The sequence below is a fragment of the Dendropsophus ebraccatus genome, chromosome 3 (genome assembly GCF_027789765.1).
Source record: "Dendropsophus ebraccatus isolate aDenEbr1 chromosome 3, aDenEbr1.pat, whole genome shotgun sequence".
In the NCBI taxonomy this organism is placed as follows: Eukaryota; Metazoa; Chordata; class Amphibia; order Anura; family Hylidae; genus Dendropsophus; species Dendropsophus ebraccatus.
Genome location: NC_091456.1, coordinates 4,226,085 through 4,246,815, shown reverse-complemented (window position 1 = coordinate 4,246,815; position 20,731 = coordinate 4,226,085). Strand labels below are relative to the sequence as shown.

Here is a 20,731-nt window from a genome sequence, read left to right as displayed (position 1 = left end):
ATGAAACATATGGATGATGATGACAATCAGACACTGAATATTATATAATAATAAAAAAAAATAATATATATATATTTTTAAAAGTTACCTATTACCGGTCCCCCACTGTTTTCCCCATCTTCCCAGCCTTACATTTATCTTTAAAAAGCACTGGTACCCCCCTTCAAACAATCCGGAACCTTCCATTGTAAACTAGTCCTGAGTCAGCAGTCATGACCAACCGATCCAGAGTAATAGACAACTGCCCCGGGATAGCAGACAAAGAAACAGGAGGAGACGGAAGAGCAGGGTGATTGCTGCTATTTATGTCTATGGGAGCTAAGCCTCAAATAACACTTTGTACAGATGTGTAACTAGCCTGATATATCTATATTATCCATAAGTATAGTACAATAAACTGCTCAGCATGGTGCATCTCACACTCTAAACCCACTAACTGGTGTGACCCAGACCACCTCCATGTTATTCTGCACAAAATGTCCGTTATATTTGCTGTAGCTCGGCCACCTGCCTGACAGCTGCGTATTCCTGCTCATAGACCCCCCCCCCTCCCCAGAGCACCGTAATAGATTTACAATCAAAATGAAAAAGGAACCGAGTTATAAGCGACCTAAAGGAACACGAAATACGAAAATGTGATAAGAATCTGCGACAAGAACTTTCATGCGATTTACAGTAATAATAATAATAGTAATAATAAAAATAATAATAATCTTTATTTGCATAGCGCCAACAGATTCCGCAGCGATTTACAATTCAGTAATACAAATATTCCAGGTTCGCATTTCAGTGTTTTGTGTTTGTTTTTGTGTCGCAGCAGATTTTCACCTCCGCATTTATCTCACTCTGATAGGAGGTGCAGACTATTACACGGAGAGCAACGGACGCCGACCTGTCAGCTCAGCACTCACTTGCTCCTCACTCCCCGCCCACTGCCAGCGTTATTACATGCGCCGACAGCGAGCAAGGAGGAGCAGGTAAAAGGGGGGGCTACCCGGGCGATCGCCAGATCATCTGGGCAGCACATGGGAGACAGGGCCAGTCTGCCGCTCCTATTACACATCCACTGATTGTTGCGAGGCGGATCGTTAGCGCCTCAGTCTGTTGAAAGACAATGATCAGCCGCCATCAGCCGTGTGTGTCAGCTGATCATTGTCTTCTATTACACAAAGCAATTATCTGCCGCAATGACCGATATCCGCCAAATACAAGCGATAATCATTTCATGTAATAGGACCTAAGGCTAGGTTCACACATAGTATATCCGTCAGTCTTTTTTCAACCAAAACCAGGAGTGTGCAAAACCATAGAAGCTGTTTTGCCCTGTCAAGTCCATCCGGATTTTGGTTGAAAAAATACTGACCAAAAGACTGACGTAAATCCTATGTGTGAATCTAGCCTAAGGCTACACTCACACGTTCTTTATTTTTTTCCGTAGAATTTAATGGATAATGTTAAGTAGTTTATCAGGACACATTTAGGAAATTCCAATATTTGGCACATTATTATTATTATTATTATTATTATTATTATTATTATTAGGTCCTTTTGAACTCAATAGAAAATTGGCTGTAAGAGTAAATGGTGCATTTTTAAGAATTTAAGGGGTTGTCCAGCGAAAATCTTTTTCTTTCAAACCAACTGGTGTCAGAAAGTTATATAGATTTGTAATTTTCTACTATTAAAAAATCTCAAGCCTTCCCACACTTATCAGCTGCTGTGTGTCCTGCAGGAAATGTTTTATTTTCAGTCTGACACAGTGCTCTCTGCTGCCATCTCTGATCAAGGGAGGAACTCTGTCTTGGTTTTCTATGAATCCCCATAGAAAACCTCTCCTGCTCTGGACAGTTCCTGTCTCAGCCAGAGGTGGCAGCAGAGAGTACTGTGTCAGACTGAAAATAAAACAAAATTTCCTGCATACCATACAGCAGCTGATAAGTATTGGAAGACTTGATATTTTTTAATAGAAGTAAATTACAAATCTATACAACTTTCCGACACCAGTAGTTTTGAAATAAAAAGATTTTCGCTGGACAACCCCTTTTAATATATCACAAAACTGCACCAGTCCAGTCTAGACCTCAGCTCATACTCAGACCACCCTCCTTCCTGACACCTCTGTGCCTCGTACTGCTGTCTTGTTGACCCTGAGGCCACCTACAATGTGACCAATCTTGGAGGGATCCAATGCTGGCCCCCTGCAGTAGAGTCCAGATTCTCATACAAGGAGTAGCAAACCCCCATAGAAAACCTCTCCAGCTCTGGACAGTTCCTGACATGGACAGAGGTGGCAGCAGAGAGCACTGTGTCAGACTGCAGAGAATACACCACTTCCTGCAGGACATACATCAGCTGATAAGTACTGGAAGGCTGGAGATTTTTTAAATAGAAGTAAATTACAAATTTCTGGCAGCAATTTATTTGAAATAAAATAATTTTGGTGAACAATCTCTTTAAAAGAAATTATATTTCCTGCAGCTAAGGGTAAATTAGTATTTAATGCATGCAGAAAACTTCATGCATTTCATTAGGTTTTACAGAAGACAGACTGGTAATGTGACCTTTTCACCAGTACGTTGGTATTACTGGTGGAGAACATACTAAATGCCACTATTGTCCATGTGAATGTGCTGAGTGGCAGTGCCATGCAGCCAGGACAACTGGATGGGTGTCTGCCGGCTCTCCCTGTCATGTGTTATTGATGCCGACATTACACCTCATTAGACGAGCGCTGGAAACATCCGTCATCATTTGTATGCAAGAAATATTACCAGCGCCTAATAAACAGCTGCAGCTGCTCTGGTGTCTGAACACGGGATACAAGCGCAGCACTGTGCCGCATCCAGGACATAGGTGCAGCTCACAAGTGGGACACTCACCAGTCCCAGGATTCCCCATTGTAAGGATGTGCATAGAAAGCAGTCTCTATTCATCATTGTTGTGCAGTGGACTCTATTTATAGGGAACTAAAGCTCTATTAAAGGGGTACTCTTACAAATCAACTGGTTTCAGAAAATTATTTAGATTTCTTACTTCAATTTAAAAATGTCAAGTTTTCCCATACGTATAATCTGCTGTATGCCCTGCAGGAAGTGGTGTATTCTCTCCAGTCTTCCAGTACTTATCAGCTGCTGTATGTCCTGCAGGAAGTGGTGTATTCTTTCCAGTCTGACACAGTGCTCCTTGATGCCACCTCTGTCCATGTCAGGAACTGTCCACAGTCCTGTCAACAGTTCCTGACATGGACAGAGGTGGCAGCAGAGAGCACTGTGTCAGACTGAAGAGAATACACCACTTCCTGCAGGACATACAGCAGCTTTTTCCGCAGGAGTACCCCTTTAAGTCTAGAGTGACAGGCCACACGTTATATAGTTGTTTCCCCTGATTCCTTATGTTTTAATATTTCCATTGCTTGTTGTGATTAGGTCAATAACATAACCCATACAAGCAGGTAACATAGTAACAATACAAAGTAACATTACACACATGTAATATAGTAACAATACACACAGGTAATATAGTAACAATACACACAGGTAATATAGTAACAATACACACAGGTAACATAGTAACAATACAAAGTAACATTACACACAGGTAATATAGTAACAATACACGCAGGTAATATAGTAACAATACACACAGGTAATATAGTAACAATACAAAGTAACATTACACACAGGTAATATAGTAACAATACACGCAGGTAATATAGTAACAATACAAAGTAACATTACACACAGGTAATATAGTAACAATACACACAGGTAATATAGTAACAATACACACAGGTAATATAGTAACAATACACACAGGTAATATAGTAACAATACACACAGGTAATATAGTAACAATACAAAGTAACATTACACACAGGTAATATAGTAACAATACACACAGGTAATATAGTAACATTACACACAGGTAATATAGTAACAATACAAAGTAACATTACACACGGGATTATCCCGGTAACAAAACCAATATTCTAAACAATCCCTCTTCCCAATACCAGCCGACCAGTTGTCTAATATACACGTATAACCTTTCTTGCATCCTTTCCCTGTTTTTTTCTCATTCTTATCGGCTCTTGTTGTCTAAAATCCTCTACTCTGAGTCCACTCTGACCACGCTCAGCTCCCTCTTCCCCCCTCCCTTTGTAGTCACAGGACATGTGATCTATAGGGGCCGGGTTTGCTGTCTATTGACCTGATAAGCCTGGTAGGGCTTAGTTGTTCCCCCCCATACTGTATACCTCCCTCCCCCCTCTGTAGTTGTTCCCCCATACTGTATACCTCCCTCCCCCCATACTGTATACCTCCCTCCCCCCATACTGTATACCTCCCTCCCCCCATACTGTATACTTCCCTCCCCCCATACTGTATACCTCCCTCCCCCCATACTGTATACCTCCCTCCCCCCTCTGTAGTTGTTCCCCCATACTGTATACCTCCCCCCATACTGTATACCTCCCCCCATACTGTATACCTCCCTCCCCCCATACTGTATACCTCCCCCCTCTGTAGTTGTTCCCCCATACTGTATACCTCCCTCCCCCCATACTGTATACCTCCCTCCCCCCATACTGTATACCTCCCTCCCCCCATACTGTACACCTCCCTCCCCTCTGTAATGGGCCCATGTACTGTATACCCTATGTCCCCCCATATTCAATATTGTATGGAGGGAGGGGGGGGGGCAGAGCATTAAAAGTCTGGCCCTGATTGGCTGTAGGTTCTGGTCATCTACCGTATTGATTTGGAGAGTGTGCGCATAGGGACCTTCTTCGTAACCTCGCTGCCCATTAACTACAGACAGAGGGACAGAAGCAGCTCACAAACAGCGGCGTGTGCACTATGTGTGAGCTGAGCCTGTCACACTCTGGATGACAGGCAGCGGTGTTACTGAATCTGACTGTGGCCCCGCTGCTGAGGCCCTGCAGAGTACAGCGCAGATGCTGGGCCCACCGGAGGATTCCCCGGCACTCCGATGGGCCAGTCCAGCAGTGTGTCCGGCAGGGCAGCTACACTGTGCCCATCCTCTGTCTCTGGGATGTCACCTGACTGTAGCTAGGCCTATGTCTGGAGTACGGCCTATATCCCAAGCCTAATCCAAAACCCTGCAAGATCCAGCTAGGTCTTCTTCCCTCCCTACACACTATGATCATTCACAATGTGTTTCCTTATTTCTTTCATTCCCTAAATCATTCTAACAAGAGGAAAATGATTTCACATTAGACTTAGTTTCCCTGACGTTCAGTGACAGATCCATCGATTTATGGCCTAGTAATCTGAGGATAGTCTTCACATCTACTCCGAGCATTACGGAACTAATAGAGAGCGACGCGCACAGACTCTCAGGACGCCTAAAGGAATCCGGACCATCTTACAAGTATTCTTCCTGACAAGTCTCTGTCCGCTATCCGTGTTTTGCTCGCTGCTCTTAAGATTTTTTCGTGTTGTTTCTGAAGAGAACAGCTGTGGGATACAAGATTTAACAATGCGTTCCCCTGCCAGATAAAACTGCCCAGATTTCCCACAGGAGAAGACAGATGCCTCTAAAAATACATAGCCCACCGACTCCGATTAGTGGGGGGGGGGGCATGGTGAAATGAGGGATCGAGAGGGAGGATTATTTTAAGACGAACAAAAGTACCAAGTAGAAGCAAACGTAATATTCACATGTAATGAAAGTATTGGAGGGGACGGGATCATATAGTGACCACTGATGACTCCAATGTTCTCAACCGACTTCTGTTGTTAGAATCTAACATGGCTGGCACTATGGACAATGTATGGACAATGTATGAATGTATGTGTGTAAGGACAGATATATTGTAAGGAACCTGGTCATAGACTGAAGGAACGTACACATTTCCTCTTTTCCACCTCGTACCTATCAAGAAAAATATCATCATCATATCATGTCAAAAGTCATTGATCCCAGTAGCTGTCACTGCTGAGACCCCCTGTGATCAGGAGATATAGCCCGAGTATGTCAGTGGAAGTCTGGGGGGAGAGATGGCCATTTTACGCCACCTTTGCCAGTGGGGCAGGGAGGGGGCGGAATGGGGGGGGACTCTGGGTCCGCTTCATTTATGATTTTTCGCAATGAAAAATGATAAGGAAACCTACGCCAGCTTTGAGCTGGTGTAGGTTTCCTGGCGCAAACACTGGTGCGCATGGGGTTTATGTAGAGGCAGTGCCCCTCTACCTAAATCTCTATAGTGTCGGAGCTGCTGGGACATTTTTACACCCGGCGCAAAAAACGTCGGACTTAAAGGGGTTGTCCAGTGAAAAGTTTTTTCTTTCAAATTAACTGGTGTCAGAAAGTTATATAGATTTGTAATTTACTTCTATTTAAAAATCTCAAGTCTTCCCATACTTATAAGCTACTATGTGTCCTGCAGGAAGTGTTGTTTATTTACATTCAGAAACAGTGCTCTCTGCTGCCACCTCTGTCCATGTCAGGAACTGTCCAGAGCAGGAGAGGTTTTCTATGGGGATTTACTGCTGCTCTGGACAGTTCCTGACATGGACAGAGGTGGCAGCAGAGAGCACTGTTTCTGAATGTAAATAAACAACACTTCCTGCAGGACATACAGTAGCTTATAAGTATGGGAAGACTTGAGATTTTTAAATAGAAGTAAATTACAAATCTACATAACTTTCTGACACCAGTTGTTTTGAAAGAAAAAGATTTTTCGTTGGACAACCCCTTTAATAATTGTCCCCCAATAAGATTACCTAGACAGACAGAGCAGGTGGTGCTGCCGCGCTCTCCCAGCTTTATCTTCTGTTCTCAGCGGGTTTCAGTAGCGACAGCCACTGAGATCAATCATTTTTGACGTGCCAAAAGTAATTTTTCGTGTCAAGTACTCTTTAAAGGTCTAGTGCAGGGGAAAAAAATTATTTCGGGCTTGGAGTGGGGGAACATAAAACAGAAGTTACTGTACATTCACCTGTGCAGCACCTCATCCCACTCCTGGACCCCGGCCGGCTGTCCTCTGGCTACGTCACAACCAATTTGACAGATGCCGCGCTCAGCAAGTCAGTGATGGGGGCCGGATACCACTGCAGTCAGTGGCTGAATGGGCTAAATCCCACCCGCCTGGGACGTTCAACCCGGATCGTGACGGACCCGGAAACCGGGGGAAGAGGACTAGAGATGAGCGAACCTTTCAGACTGGGAATATCCTGGCCACATAATCCCGGGATTATGCACCTGGGATCGCAGGCATCACGATCGAGCAAACAGTCCGAAAGCTTCACTCATCTCTAAAGAGAACATCCAGCGGGGTATGGGAACATGGTGTCTTTTTTCATTTCCCCCCACCCCTGCCCATAATGATTTTATGACTAACCCGCCCCCGGCCAGACGTCTCCTTTAAAGGGGTACTCTGAACATTCACACTTTTTAAAATATTATTTGTTGGGGCTGCATAAAAACAATAAACATCCCATACCGCGCCGTACTGTGAAGATTTAAACTGTTTTAGAGCCACCAGCATCATAATCTGTTTCGTTGTACACCATCTGTATATACGGACGCTGCCCTGGGGGTCCTCTGATGCCTCTGGGTCTCCCGCTGAATGCTCTGGCTGCTATGAGACGGCTAAGTCAGTGACGAAAGAGGGAAAATGCTGCGGCCAAGACGAGTCTGTCTTAAAAGAACCAGAGCATTCACCGGGAGACCTGAAGGCATCAGAGGAGGCCGCCCAGCGGATAGGTGAGGGGCAGCGGGTAGGTGAGGGGCAGCGGGTAGGTGAGGGGCAGCGGGTAGGTGAGGGGCAGCGGGTAGGTGAGGGGCATCGGGTAGGAGAGGGGCAGCGGGTAGGAGAGGGGCAGCGGGTAGGTGAGGGGCATCGGGTAGGAGAGGGGCAGCGGGTAGGTGAGGGGCAGCGGGTAGGTGAGGGGCAGCGGGTAGGTGAGGGGCAGCGGGTAGGTGAGGGGCAGCGGGTAGGTTAGGGGCAGCGGGTAGGTGAGGTTAGGGTGTTTATTATTTTTAATGCAGCCCCAGCAATATAATAAAGAGATGAATGCCTGGAGCTCCCCTCTAAATGCAGAATATTTGGCAAGGTAAAAGTGTTCCTATAAATTGTCAGCATTGTTGGTATCGCGGCATTGGTGACATCTTAATAAATACGAGGATTATCCAATAATAAAGAATGAAGACAGGAAGAAACTTTCCTTAGGATGAGGCAACTGGTGTCCTCCCCATCGGGGTTTTTGCTTTCATCTGCATTAAATTAGTTATAAACTTGACTCTATGGAACTGTGTCTGTTCTAACCTTAGGCTGGGTTCACACTACGTTTTTTTTGCAAACAAAATGGATTAAAAAAACTGGTGGAAAAGCTGATGCATTTGTGTGAATGCATTTGGATCTGTTTTTCTATTGACTTCCATAATAAAAAAAAAAAAGAGAATGAAAACGCATTTTTTTTTTTTTTTAATGTACACAAAAATGTATGTGGTCAACCATATTTTTGTGTACGCTAAAAACCAGATGTGTTTTTTTTTTTTTTAATAATGAAAATCAATGGAAAAAGGGATCAAAACTCATTCACACAAATGCATCAGTTTTTTTTCCACCTGTTTCTTCATCTGATGTTTGTAAAAACGGATGAAAAAAGCGTAGTGTGAACCCATCCTCACTAAGGTTAGAACAGTCCAGTTTATAACCATGCAGATGACAGGGAATACCCCGATGGGTGGACACCAGTTGCCTCGTCCTAAGGAAAGTTTCTTCCTGTCTTCTTTATTATTGGATAATCCTTGTATTAAGATGTCACCAATGCTGCGATACCAACAATGCTGCCAATGTTATTACAGCCATGATATGATATCTAGGGTCTATTACGCTGTATTTTACACCCTGGTCAGTCTTCTACATCTGTAATACAGAGTCCCAGTCCTTGGATATCCTACTGCTCTTGGCTGTAACCCGGACACATGTGGACATCAATACATGAACGCTAAGTAAAACATAAGACGTTACTGTTCTTTGTGCTTAAAGGGTTGTGTTCAAATCGGGAGAGCAAACCCTGGCTGTCAGCAGTCGCCCCATGTGTTTCCCATGAGTGGATGTCGAGGGATCCGCACGCTTTGTTCATCAGATGTTCCTAATTTGAATCCTTATGCGCTAAGTCTGTGATTGGGCAAATTCGGAGGAGTCCGAGGGAAGGCGATGCCATTGTTGTCAGCCGCATGAATCACGGTTTAAGGCCCCTCATAATCCCTCCGTTCTGATTTTTTCCATAACGGTAACAATTAGAATGAATGAGACGTATTAGATGATTGGTGTAAATTGTCTGTGTGATTGGACTGATGGAGCGAGTGATGGCGGCCACATTGTACGAGCCCGCAGGAGAAGGACGGCCACTAATCCCGGCATCTGCTTTGTTACTAAGAACACGAGGAGCTGATTGAGAGAAGTAAAGAGGCCAAGAATACAAGGTAAATAAAGGCTGAAGATGTCAGGCCGACAGGATTATCAGCCGAGCAGAGAGCAATTGTGATCACCCCGATCAGGTTCGTCCTTGTACCATTCCGCTCCACGTCCCAATATAATACAGACAGCTGTCTTACAGGACGGTGTCCTCACGGGATCTAAGTGCATATGACTTTCTACAACAGTGGTTGCTATGTGCGTCAGTCTATCAGTGTACTCTCTTTTTAAAGGGGAACTCCTGTAAAAATCTTTTTCTTTCAAATCAACTGATTTCAGAAAATTATATAGATTTGTAATTTACTTCATGTACTTATCAGCTGCTGTATGTCCTGCAGGAAGTGGTGTATTCTCTCCAGTCTTCCAGTACTTATCAGGTGCTGTATGTCCTGCAGGAAGTGGTGTATTCTCTCCAGTCTTCCAGTACTTATCAGGTTCTGTATGTCCTGCAGGATGTGGTGTATTCTCTCCAGTCTGACACAGTGCTCTCTGCTTCCACCTCTGTCCATGTCAGGAACTGTCCAGAGCAGCAGCAAATTCCCATAGAAAACCTCTCCTGCTCTGGACAGTTCCTGACATGGACAGAGGTGGCAGCAGAGAGCACTGTGTCAGACTGGAGAGAATACACCACTTCATGCAGGACATACAGCACCTGATAAGTACTGGAAGACCGGAGAGAATACACCTCTTCCTGCAGGACATACAGCAGCTATTAAGTACTGGAAGACCAGATATTTTTAAATATAAGTAAATTACAAATCTGTAAAAGTTTCTGACACCAGTTGATTTAAAGGCAAAAAAACCCTCTGGAGTATCCCTTTAATATGGCCATACTTATTAAAGATCTGCTGATCATCTTATGTTTATTATGTCCTCCCAGCTCTCCCCTGTTCTCAGATGTCAGATGGAAAAATGTTGAGGCAGATTGAATTTCAGTAGTCTATTCTTTTGGCTCTAGGAGATATAAGCCATCACCGGAGATGACTACGCTCTCTACTGAAGTCTACACTCTCTACTGACTCTAAACTAATCCTACCTAGCTGTGTCTAGCGCATTGATATGAGTCGCTCTTGTTATGTTACAGAATAACCATTAGGTGTTAGAGGAACACAGAATATAAATCATATGTAGCTTAGGTAGACTTATACTTTATAGAGCAAAAGCTGGAAAACAAGGTTATAACATGTATGTCTGACAACCACCCGGTGCTTGAGAATCTAGTAGTGGGACACTGCCCAATGATTGGAGGGGTGATGCATCCGTCCTTATAGGTGACATTGTGTCCCAGGTAAATGGTGACATTGGTTCCTTCTAATAGATATTATATATAATTTATATACTTATTAGGGACGGCGGTTTATTATTAATTCATGTTGCAGACCATTCTTCATGAGCTTGACTTAAATACTGTATAAGCTGCTTATAAAGAACGGACAAAACTGAGAATAGTTGTAAAGAAAGGGAAGAAAATAAGTTAGAATTCACTATTACAATATGAGTGGATTAAAGATGTGTGGCTGCTCTCCTTACTTTATATTAAAGGACAACTCCGGGGCCATCATTTCTATACTCACCCTCACTCACAATGGGGCACAAGGGGTCCATTGTCTCATAGGTTATTTAAGAATCAATTGTAAGACGAATGAATCATACAATAAAAATACAAAATAAATACAAAACGACAAGTAATTGTCTCAACCAACAGCATGAACCTGGGCATCTTCTGCTAGACCTTACTGGCCCAATATATAGTCTGAGCCCTGGCACACTGGAGGATCACTTAGTATTATGGGGGTGTGGTGCTCGCTCGACCGGTAACTTGCTAGATGGTACAGTGTGATGCCACTGCTGTGGTGGTTGGTCGGTGGAGTATAGCTCAGCCAGGTGGTAGGTTGATGTGACGCCAGACTCAGCACACAGGTATGGAGGCGCACCTGTTTTTAGTTTTTTGTGGCTGGCTATACCCTTCCCCAATGGTCGGTGACCTGCCAGGTTGTCATGAGTCCCTTAGGCGCTTGTCACGGTGGTGCGGAGTGGAGTCATGACCCACCCGGACTGTCGGTACCACCACCCACAGAAAGGGGAGACGACCAAAGAATGGTGTAACCTGTGTGTAGGTTCAGGTGCAATAACCACTGAGTCCCAGTAGAATAAATACATTTTTTCTTTACTGGTAAATCTTCTGTGATACAGGTGAATCGTATAATACAGAAATGACTTGGTCAGACCTCATAGAGCAGTGCGGACTTGGTTGCGTGCTGAGAAAAGTAGAGTAGTGGAGAGGAGTAGGTCGTGAGACTCCCAACCCAATGTAGTAATTTGCTCTTGCCGGAACTTTAGAAGAAGAAGAATACTTGGGAATACCTGAAACAAGAAGAATATTTGTGCCCCTGTTTCGACCTGTCGCTAAACCACCTTTTGCCCTGCAGTGTTGAGGTACCTGTCCTATTAGGGTAACACAAGCCCCAGTCCTAGTTACCCCAGTTGAGCGAAGTGTCCGAGCGTTTCCCGGTGTCACCTGCGCTGCGAGATAGAGTATGTAGGCTCTTAGTTGCTTTGCTCTATCTGGATCAGTTTCTCTGTCCAGGATACTTTCCTGCACTGTGTTTAATCTGTTCACAGTGTGGGTTGGGGTGATCCTTGACTTGTCCTCTCTTTAGGTGTTTAGCACTGCATTATAGGTAGAAGTATTGCTTTAGGAAAGAAAGTCTCTGTGTCCTCCATAAGTGTCTGTTTACTACCACGCTCCAGACTAGAATACTCTGGACTGACTAAGTGTGGGTCTACACTTCCTCTGCCCATGTGACAACTTCCTACAGGGTGTATGCAACATCTCCTGTGAGCGGTGGAGAAGAGAGTGCAAGAAGAAAGGAGGATAGAGACAGGTGGAAGAAAAGAGCAGCTCTCATTGGTGTGCAGATCACAAACAAAGCAATAACCCTTAGTTCACTATAGCTGTACAGCAGTTACAAATATACAGACAGTGACCTCTTTCAGTAAAACTCAAATATACACTTTCATTACCACATTGTTCCTCATAGTACAAGGCTTTTGTGAGGGGTGTTCAAACTAGCACACCACAGGGGGGAGGCCCTACTTTGGCATCAGAAAAGGCTAACTTTGAAGACTACTATAAGATTTACTTTAACAGTCTCTTACATTGTCATTATGTTCACTTAGGTATGAATTAAAAAGGTGATGGGTGCAGCAATAGGGCAGTGATGGGTGCAGCGATAGGGCAGTGACGGGGACAGCGATAGGGCAGTGACGGTGACAGCAATGGGGGCAGCGATAGGGCAGTGACGGGGACAGCAATGGGGGCAGCGATAGGGCAGTAACGGGGCAGCGATAGGGCAGTGATGGGTGCAGCGATAGGGCAGTAATGGAGGCAGCGATAGGGCAGTGATGGGGACAGCAATGGGGGCAGCAATAGGGCAGTGACGGGGACAGCAATGGGGGCAGCGATAGGGCAGTAATGGGGGCAGCGATAGGGCAGTGACGGGGGCAGCGATAGGGCAGTGATGGGGACAGCAATGGGGGCTATACATTCCTTCATTTACACGAGACAACTGCAGAGATGCATTGCTTGCTGCTGTTGGGAACATACCATGACGGTTATTTTCTCACATTAGTCAGGGATTTCATGAGGCTTGATGAAGTTTCTCAAAGAATTCAAACAATTTGTGTATGAAATTTCCAGCCTGTTGTGAAGGCCCACCTGTTCTGGCTTTGGAAAAGTTACAAAAAACTCAAAGGTTGTGCTGAGCCGCCAACCGCACAGTATCGAGGTTTCCTGGCGTAACTCCAAGGGGGATTGTTAGCAGTGAATAACGGGATTGTTGACAGTCTAAGACGCTATATTATATACAGTGCGTGCACAATACAGTCGGAAAGGCTTCAGAACCTTTCACTTTGTGCACATTTTTGTGCAGCCTTTGTACTAAAATAAAAAATCAGATATCCCCATAACAAGTATCACTCTCCACTAATTACTCATTGACAAAAGTATTCAGACCTGGATTTGGGGAATTTCTGCCCTCCTCTGTCAGGTTGGATGGGGACATCACAAATGTTCAGTTGGGTTGATGTCAGGGCTTTGTCCGTTCACAGAGTTGAGCCTAAGCCGCTCCTGTGTGACCTTGGCCGTGTGCTTAGGGTCATTATCTTGTTGGAAGATGAACCTCCGGCCCACTCTGGATCAGGTTTCCATTGAGTATATTGCCTTAAAAAGTATTTGTACCCCTTCAACTTTCCCACATTTTTTCACGTTACACTCACAAGCTTAGAGGAGAAGTCCGGGCATACCTCACCTCTTATTTTCCAAGTGCCGGAGAGGGGGAGGATAAAAGAAATAACATGCACTCACCTCCCCGGCTCCAGCGTCCCCGGGTCTCCGCTATGGTTGCTGACTGACTGAGTGGACCTGAGATGTCACGACCCAGGTGCCCGCTCAGACATCTCCTCTACTTTATTCGGATTTTATGTGATAGACCGACACAAAAAAGCGAGGATTTGTGAAGTAATAAAATAGTTAAAAAATAAAAATCTGGTGGTGTGTGATGAGTATTCTGCTCCCCCCTGTACTCTGAGCCCCTAAATATAATCCAGTGTGACCCTCAGAAGTCTCCTGATGAGTAGACAGGGTCACCTGTCATCTCCGCTCAGTATAACTACAGCAGATGCGGAGGCCTCAGAGGTTTATTAGAGAACATTATGGTCTGTTTATATGGAGCGATAATTCGCCCAATTGATCGTTTAACGATTTTGAAGCAACGGTTTGGTTTTTATAATGATCAGCGTTTAGAGGAAGAGATAAATTGTTAGAAAAAATCGTTATTGCCATCGTTTTAAGATCGCTTAAGCTCATCTCACACATGGGAGGAATCTGTGAAAGACTGTTTACACAAAGCGATCTGCGAATTTTCAGCGAACGACCAATGATGAATTGAGAACATGTTGAAAGATTACAATGAACGATTTCTCGCTTGTCGCTTGATTGTTCGCTGTGTTTACAAGAGCCGATTATCACTCAAATGTGATCGTTATCGTGAAGCAATAATCGTTCCGTATAAATGGACAATTGGGGATCAAACAGCATCATGAAAACCAAAGAAACCACCAGACGGGTCAGGGAGGAGTGCAGAAGTGTAAAGCAGGGCTGTCAATGGATCACTGTCCAATACATCATCCAGAAATAGGAGCAGTATGGCACATCTGCAAACCTACCAAGACATGAGGCCCACCTAACCGGACAGCCCAGGAAAGGAGAGAAGAAGCCAAGAAGCCGGTGGTCGCTGTGGAGGATCTGCAGGGATCACAGATCAGGGGGAGAATCTATGATTTCTATGATCGCCGTGTGCCGGATTCTCTGGACTTACTGAGGGGGGTGCACCTCTAGATCCAGGGTGGGGCCATGGGCCGAGGATGTATGTAAGACTTGTACAACCCCCATGTGTGTGCACATCACCCTGAGGACACCATCCCTACCGGGAAACATGGTGGTGGCAGCTTCATGCTGGGGGAGGCTTCTTCATCAGGGACAGGGAAACTCAAATATCTGTGAGTAAAGCAGAAGACTCCCATGCTGCTGTATCTGTATAGTTCTCTGTATCTGTGTGGTAAATGATTAATATGGTCACGTATGAAGTTGTGAGTATGTTGGGCCTCTTGACATCAGTAGTACAGGCATAAAACTGTATTCAAAAAGAAAACTGACATTTTGGCAAACAATGGACATTCGATCATGGTGGCCTATGTAATCAGACGAGGGTCTCAGCTCTGCATAGTGCGGTTCCCGATCTACCCCGGCCTCTGCCCCTACGATTCCACCACAGGCTTCATTGTGTCCGTACTCCTGGGGTATTCCTGCTCCCCATCTCTGGTGTTATTCTGGATCTCTGGATCTGATCGTGTTCCTGGTGTCTGGTCTTCTCCCTCTGTCCTGGTCCTGATCCCATCTTCCATTGATTTTGCATTTGTCTCAATCCTTGGTTTCTTTCATTGTTTTGACTTCTGGCCTATTGCTTGACGTTGACTTTCTCTTCTATTATGTTAAAGGGGTTTCTTAGGCATAGCGGATTGATGACCTGATCGGCCCTAATGGAGCCTATGGTGGAACTTTCCTCCCCAAGTTCCATAGGCTCCATTATAATTCAGTAATGTGCAGTTATAACGGAGATGTAGGGAGGGAACGCATGCTACTGAGCGCTCCTGCCCCTTCATTCCAGCAATCGGCAGGGGTCTCAGCACCCAAACCCCGAACAATCCGCACTTCTGATATGTCGCTATGACATGTCCGAAGTTTTTAGAAATGATAGTTACATGCTCAGTGTACATACACCCTTATATATCCCAGTGTACATACACCCTTATATATCCCAGTGTACATACACCCTTATATATCCCAGTGTACATACACTTGCGGTGGTCGGGTTCTCCGGGGGGGGGGGGGGAGGGGGGGGTAAGGGTCACTTGGTCACTTGTCACGGTAGCTTGGAGTGGTATTCCACTCACCCCGGACTGTTGGTACCGCCACACACACACAAAATAAGGAATAGGCCAAGTGTACAGAGATGTGAAGGCGCAGGTGCTTAAAGAGTAGACCAGAGTAAAATACTTTACTGAATAGTAACTTAGGTGCTGAAAGTTGAGGTAGGACCAGTGCTTGCAGTAGTAAGTGCTTTGAAGTAGAGAGAGAGGAGAGGTGTTGCCAGAGGAGCCCTTCCCAATGTAGTAAGTGTACTCTGCGGAAACAGGTGTAGAAGTATATGAGGTAAAAGACAGTTCTCGTACTCATGGATGTCTATACTGTCCTTGAACTGCCTTATGCCCCCTAGTTACAAGCTACCCGTCCTAAGTGGGTTAAACGAGACCCACTCATTGGTTATCTGGGTGTATCGGACTCCCGAGGTTTCCCAGTCGTCCTGCATTACTCAGTAGGATACGTAGACCTTTCTCACTGTAGCTTTGTCCTACTGGGGTCAGTTACTATTGCTTCAGGCAACTGCCCTGCACGGTTTTGAGAGGTTCCTGGCATGGGCAAGGGGTTTCCTGTTTGGCTTCCCTCCCCTTATTAGAGTTTAGCACTGCATAGTTGTCTTAGTGTTCAGTAGGAGAACTTTGTAACTCAGCTGACCCTCACACATCCACTCACTTGGACCTCCAGTCACTAACTAACTGAACTTCCTTCCACCAAGAACTAACTCCTCCTACAGGGGTCGTGTTAACTCTCCTGAGAGTGGTGGGGCTGACTGTGTGTAAGAGAGAGAGAAGACAGGATAGGACAGAGGAGAACACGCACTTGTGACTGTTCAGCACACAACATGTGACACAAAACAATTTAACCCTTCTGCTCCTTCAGCTGTGCAAGAGAACAGTAGTGACACCTAGTGGGAAAAACACAACAGCACACCATCTCCCACTTGTGTGAACCTGAGGGAGTGACTTACTAAGGTGCCATAGAAAGCTGCCCTGTGGTGGGACACCACACACTCTTTATAGCGTGCACTCCCTGATATGGAGCTGACGTCAAATAGCAAAACCCCCATTCTTTTCTCAATAAAAGTGACGCACAATCTTCTTGTTCAGTAGTTTTCTTCTCCCACCATCTTTCCCTTCACTTGATGAGTAATAGACTGAAATATTTTAGCTATTTTAGTATGAATGGGTGACATCATTGGTGACATCACAGATAACCTGGGTGGGTTTGTGTTGATCACTCACTTTGGCTTTTCTTATGGTATCAATGAGCGCTTTGTAGGACTGGAGGACTGGAACATTCTGTGCATTCTGTCTCTTTCCTGAAAACACTTCCAGTAATGAGAAGGAAATGGATTGGAAATGGGCTATGGCTATAAGATGAGCCAGTATCGGGAGTGAATAACCACTGATTGTGCTTTCTTATATTTCAGTGGCGCAGAACCAGAGATGTCTGTGAGGAACGCTTGCCCAGCACTGTACAATTGCCAAAGTCCTGCCAAACAAGTTTAGTTTGTTAAGCTTTGTTTGTTGCCCACGCCAGTGAACTTGCTGAGAAATAGAAACTTTCTGAATAGCACAACACATGCAAACAAAAAGCTTTTTCAGTGTCAGAGCAGTATGGTCAGCAAAAAGAGGCCCAGAGCTTCCTATCATGTCCGTCAACCCCCATCTTGTATCCAATTACATATATTTCATCTGAATATTGTTCCTGAAAATGGTTAAAGGAGTTTCCTGGGCAAAAGAAATATTTTATGGTGCAGTGGGGTGAGAGTTGACTAGGGCTTTAAAATAAAAATAGACGGCGTACTCACCTGTCCTGATTCCCTGTGGCAGCCATTCTGATGTCTCCCATTCTTCACTGCATCCACTATTCATGCAGGGAATGTCCAGCGATCGGCTGAGTGCACATTTCTTGCACAAAAAAACCTCTTCAGAAGCAGAGACTGGCAAACCTTGAAATGGATGCTGTAGGGGTTAGGGACAGGTAAGTATGCCATCTACCTCCCGCTGCATTCTAAAATATATATTTTTCTGAAGACCCCTTTAAACTTTTTCTCAAGCACAATGACCCCCTTATTTTGAAATAAAATATTATGACCATCTGCAACCCATGTGATCCATACCATATATTTAATAGATCTGTGAGGGAGGGGAACAGAATACTGATTGGAGCCTGTGCATTTAAACTTAAAGGAGAAGTCCCAGAAAATGACAGAAGGGCAGGGGGGTGCGCGAATATAATCAACAAAGTATACTTACCTGTCCTTGTGCCCCGTGGTACCACTCCCAGGTTTTGGCGACGGCCACCAGCCCCCTGCAGCTCTTACAGCTGTAATGATTAATTGCCCGCTTAGGCAATCAGTGAATGGGATGGGACACCACCTCAGTCACTGACTGTCTGAGCAGGCAATCGATCAGCCGGGCAGTGATGTTGCAGCTGAAGAAGCCGGGTCCGTACCCGGATACAGGCCAAAAATGACAGCCAGGGGCTTTCACTAAGACCCTGGAGCGGTGCAACGGAGACCCAGGGACAGGTAAGTACACATTGTTTATTATGTTACAGCTTGCCGCTTGCCTTTTTTTTATTTTCGTGGGAATTTTTTTAAAGGGGATTTCTGGGACTCTTTTTGATTAGGCCATAAATATGGGATTGGTGGAGGTCCGACCCCCAGAACCCCCAGCAATGAGCAGTTTACCTCTTTATTGTGGCAAAGCGTAAGACGTTTCGGGATGGATCTGATAAATTGATCAACGCAATATCCTTCACCCCAATAAAGAACTTTCTGCTTTGGTGCAGTTCATACACAGTATACAGCATCTCCTACCTGTTCATGTATATACTGTACATTGCACAGAGCTGGAGGCGGATAACTCCATACTTTATTACAACCGCTCGGCTTCTCTCCATGTGAATGGATGCGTTAGCGGGGCCGTCACTAAACTTAGTAAAAGTTTCTCCCGTTCATGTAGAGTCATTTGAGGTGTGAAAGGAAGAAAGAGGAAGAATTGTCGGCCACATGCCGATAACCTTGTAAATACTTTGTATGAAATTAGAAACGTAAGACGAGGGATTTCATCCACAAGTCATTTGTCCTTTTTATAAACCTGATCCGCCAGACGATATGCCGGGATCTGGATGATAATACTTTATTAAGCAGGGTGTAAGGTGTCGGATACTGCACGGATTATTATTAGCAATTGGGAGACACATTAGTATTAAAACAGAAGGTGGAAAAATACCGGGTTATTATAGATCTGAAGTTATTGCACATACAGAATCTTGAAAGGGAAACTAACAGCAGGTGAGAAGACCCCTATAGTGCACCGGATGCTGATGATTAAAGGAGAAGTCCGCCAAAACAAGACATTACAGACAGGGGGTGCGGGAACATAATTCGCAATGTATACTTACCCATCCCTGTGCCCCCACAGCGCTGCCACACTGCTCCCAGACCCCTCCTCCAGCTCTCACTCCTGCCACCATCGGGGATCAGGAATCCTGCTCAGCCAGTCAGTGTCTATGGTGGGACATCTCACAGTCACTGACCAGGTGAGCAGGCCCTTCCCAAGGGGCCTTGAGAACAACGGAACGGAGCTGTAACTGGAGCTCAATGGCGGTCTGGGAGGGGGTGAGGCAGCGCTGCAGGGACACAGGGACGGATTAGTATAGACTTTTAATTATGTTCCCACACCCTCCTGTCTACACTTTTTTTTTCACTGGACTTTGGCAGGCTAACATCTCACTTCAAGCCATTTAAATATATATAATATTTATGTGATGATAATAAAATTGCTCCACCAATGGAAAACAATAGGCAGTGTAGATTTTTACCTTCGCCGTGGAATACGCCACACGTAACCATTGTTCACCTAATGTGTGGACGAGGGAGCGCAGCAGACATAAATCATTGTAGAAATCTACAGTTGCTCAGGAGCAGATATAGATTTCTGCGCCCACTATGCAGGTCTGGCCTGATTTACAGAAGAGTCGTGCTCCTCTTAGTAAATCCATTGGGGTGAATGGGGACGGGGCCTTATTTAAGACTGGTGTATGAGGCCCACCTTCCCCCTGGCTGGAACTGCTGTGAAATTGATGCACTTCTTCTGCTGGCTGTTGATAGTTCTGGTATAACACTCCCAGAGATTATACATTGATGGTCTATCCTGTCAGGGGCAAAGCTTGGAAGCCCCATTAAAATGACACAATAGAATATAAGTTAGACATGGCAGCTGTACCTGATTGTCGCTCAGTCCCAGGACCAGTTCCGTGCATTATTCCTATTCTGATTCCACAGGGCTAATGTCCGGAACTGGTGGTTGTATCCATAGGTAATCGATCTTCTGACGGCAGGAGCGGCTGCAGGACAGTCGGGTGAAGCTGTTTAGAAAAGACTTAAATTTCTTACTTCTATTCTATTGTGTCATCTTCATGGGTAAAGTCGCCTAATGACCGAAAAAGCAATGGTTACTCCTCTAGTCACTGTTGGACGTTCATTGAATGATCTTTTCACAAAGAAATTGTATCCTGTACGACCCCATTCACATCATGGTTAGGCAATATATTTGGGGGTATATGTCAGCATATTGGCCACAAGATACCACGGTGACCAAAGGTAGGTTGGTAGGTTCGCTCCATTCCTGACCATAGACTCTTGCTGTGCAGGAAGCAGAGAAGACCTTACCTTTGTGTCTTGCACAACAACTGGTATACATTTGGGAAATTAACTCCATCAAACCCAATGGGCTTGCGGCAAGTGAACACCGAAATCAACATTTTTGTGATATGCCAGTGTGTACCCCAAA

The 20,731-nt window shown here is 45.0% G+C and overlaps 1 protein-coding gene across 1 annotated transcript in view; it reads left to right on the top strand.

Moving 5' to 3' along the window:
* Positions 1–20,731, top strand: part of SUSD2 (sushi domain containing 2) — a 148,600-nt gene that overhangs the window by 125,241 nt on the left and 2,628 nt on the right. The gene's annotated exons all lie outside the window — the stretch shown is intronic.